This window comes from Electrophorus electricus, chromosome 4 (genome assembly GCF_041902795.1).
Source record: "Electrophorus electricus isolate QZ-2024a chromosome 4, ASM4190279v1, whole genome shotgun sequence".
NCBI lineage: Eukaryota > Metazoa > Chordata > Actinopteri > Gymnotiformes > Gymnotidae > Electrophorus > Electrophorus electricus.
Genome location: NC_137500.1, coordinates 10,372,188 through 10,376,007, shown reverse-complemented (window position 1 = coordinate 10,376,007; position 3,820 = coordinate 10,372,188).

Below are 3,820 nucleotides of genomic sequence, written 5' to 3'. Positions count from 1 at the left end.
TGACTTGTTTGGTTTTTTGATTGTTATGAAGGATGAAAACATGAAAACATCTATAGCATATAAACACATACAGACACATGCACACACTTATTAGGAACACCATTCCAATGTTTTTGTTTGGTTACTTTAAAATGTAGAAAGTTGTATAGAATAATTTAAATATTCTCTAATATGACATGTTTGGTTTTGTATAAGCCGATAAATGAATTGCATACTGCACTTTCCGATTTTTTTTCTTCTTCAAAGCGTTGAAGTTTGCAAGTTAAATCTACATAATGTCAAACATTGCTAACTGTGGTGAAAAAGACCCTAGCAAGTGCAGTCTAACATATACTTTCACCTCTCCATCTCTAACACACTTATCATGTACCTTCACCGTCCATCTCTAACACACGGTGGTGTCCTTGTGACTCTCACAGGGCAGCCTAGATAGCCAGCTCTTCATCAACTCCTCATTCTCATCGAGAAGCTTATCAACCAGCTCCCCTACCTCCATCAACAACTCCACTAAAGACAGAGATGGCGAGCCAGAGAGACAGAGAGGAAGAAAGAGTAGAGGGAGGGGAGCAGCACAGAAGGAAGGAGGGGAGAAGAGGACAGGGGAGACTTGCTTTTGACACACAAATAAAAGTATATTCAGGGAGTCAGCTGACCTCATTCTTTGGGCACATAACTTTGCTGAACCTAGACCTGACCAACTGCAGCAATCCCAGATCATAGCATTGCCCCCACAGGCTTGTACGGTAGGCACTAGGCATGATGGGTGCCTCACTTCAGCCGCCTCTCTTCTTACCCTGATGTGCCCATCACTCTAGAACAGGGTAAATCTGGACTCATCAGACCACATGACCTTCATCCATTGCTCCAGAGTCCAATCTTTATGCTCCCTAGCAAATTGAAACCATTTTTGCCGGTTAGCCTCACTGACAAGTGGTTTTCCTACATAGCTGTTTCGTCTAAATCCCTTGCATTCCCTTAGCATTGTGTGCGTGGAAATGCTCTTACTTTCACTATTAAACATATCCCTGAGTTCTACTATTGTTTTTCTACAATTTGATTTCACCACACATTTAAGCGATTGCCGATCACAATCATTCAAGATTTTTTTCTGATCACATTCCCTCCTTGAAGATGATTTCCCACTGTCCTTCCACTTTTTAACAATGCGTTGGACAGTTCTTAACCTGATCTTAGCAGTTTCAGCAATCTCCTTAGATGTTTTCTCTGCTTGATGCATGCCAATAATTTGACCCTTCTGAAACAGATTAACATCTTTTCCATGACCACAGGATGTGTCTTTCGACATGGTTGTTTAACAAATGAGAAGCTACTCACTGCATCAGTTAGGGTTAAATAACTTGTTGCCAGCTGAAACATTATCACCCATGCAGTAATTATCCAATGGGAGGCTCTTATCTATTTGCTTAGTTAAATCCAGGTGGTGACCTTTTTTTTTGGCCAGGTAGTGTATATTGAAAGCATTCAGCCAACACAACACCTGCCCTCATTTCAAAATCAGGTCACTAATGAAAGAGGCCTATAAAGGAAACATACCTTACCAGACAGGGTCCAAGACCCTGATGCAGGCAATCAGAGGACAACTGCAGTACCAGCACGGGTGGATTACGGGGGGTGTCTCATTGTCACCCAGCACAGCTCTAGGGATGGAGACATGTATAAATGAAAACAGAAAAAATGAAAGAAAGACTGAGAAACAATGCTTATGATATATCATGTATATCATGATTATAACAAACAAAAATCATATGTCTCAAAGTGGTTGATCTAGTTATTCATGTGAACCAATTTAGACATCTTTCATTATAAAATACACAATTGACAAAAATTGTATGTTTACATACCCTGGCTCAGAAACACACAGGTAACATTAACACATGCCATATTTCACAGAAATTGGACAAGTTCAGTGCAACAGAGGAAGCGGTAATGAATAACCAGCTCTTGATGGGTGAATACTGAGAGCAGTGTAAGCAGCTGATAATGGATATAATATGGGCCTGGCTGCATATAACCACAATCATGACATTGCTTTCCACGGAAGAATTTGTAAATCAAAGTCAAATACAATGAACAGCACTGTTGAGTGATCTATCAAGTCACACATTTCTTTGAGTGTCATGACCTACCTCTTTTTTTGTTTTTGTTAAATTTTCTTTGGATGAAACACATTTTTACAACCTGACAGTTTCTTTTGCCTGAGGAGCACTTGTACTAAAATACACTACTGTTCACCCAGTCATTTAAAATACTGCAAGGCATCTCACACCATCAAAAGTCAGTGGGTTACAAACAAGCATCAAGCACATTACAGCATCACATTACAACATCAAGCACATAACAGCACAGTAGACATAGCTTTTAATGCTCCAGATGTGTCTATCTGCAGTGTACAATATGAATGTATGGCCTACCTGCAGTGTACAATATGAATACACAACCTATCTGCAGTTTTCAATATGAATACATGCTGATTAACCCCAAGTTTACCGGGGCCCTTATAATAATATATAAATATAAACATTTTGTGTAATTGGGTCATTTATTGGGTCAATTTCAATATTTGCATATATTTTAGAACTATATTTCACATGTATAGCTTTTACATCTGTTTGGGTTTAAATGAGGGATATGAAATATGCAAAGAGATGAATTCCAAGGTATCAATGTGACTGATTGGCAATAAAGTGATAGTGAAGGCTAACCACACACAGGTACACTTTGTGTTATGAAAAAGTAACACTATCAATAGACTCTTGGATGACACCTCTAGACAGTAATAGTTCACACATTAGTTTACACAGGAATTGATCCATGCTGCCATCCTCCTTTTACCAACAACATACCTCTACTGAGCAACCTTGGGTAGGGACACTTGGTAGAAAGCAGCTGTCACTTCTGGGCAATAACCTTTCTTGCTTGACTCTAGCAGGCAAGGGTGGAGGTGATACCAGGGCACAGTCATATATCTGTTTGTCTATGGAGGGGCTTTTGAACAGCAAGGATGTTTGAAATGTATGCTTGACAGCATTCAACAGTGCAAAACCATAACAGCATACACTGTAAATTCTAAAAGCAGTCATGACGTAAATAGCCTAAATCTTGTAAAAACAAGTAATCTAGTAATTTGTTATCAACAAATTGCAAGTAAGGTAAGTTATGAAACAAGCAAGATAATAAGGTAAGTTATGAAACAAGCAATAATTCTGTTTGATTTGGTGTTTCTAAGAACTACCATAACGTCATGCATGTGAGCGTAAACAGTTTTATCAAATCATCGCAGCAGTAGGTCGAACACTTGCACTTTCTTCAGTAATAATGTAAAAACTATTTTGAGGTCACTTGTCATCTATATGCCATCTTAATTGTCCTTTATCCCTCTTTTCATAAAAAAATGTTAATAAGACTGACTATACAATGGTTTGACATTAAATATGTGTAAATATTGACTTTTCGCAGGCATAGCCTGAAAAAGGCAGTTTTCACATGAAGCACAGAGATGGGAAAAGAGTGGGGTAATGTTATAAAGCCAAGTAAAGCATGTGCACATCCATGTAGTTAGGTTGCATGTGCACGCCTTTGTACTGCAAGGCCTACCTGTTCTACTTGGTGATGACGTCAGTAACTTCTGCACCTGCAACACCTCTTAAAGGAGCACACAAAGGTGTTGGGAAATTTGCTCTGTGTTTGGGGGTATTTTACAGAGAGTCAGATAAAAAGATTAATGCCAAATATATCAGTACAAAGGTAGGCATGCACTCCATGGTATCCGTGACACCTCAGTCTAAGCCAGCTGGGTGAC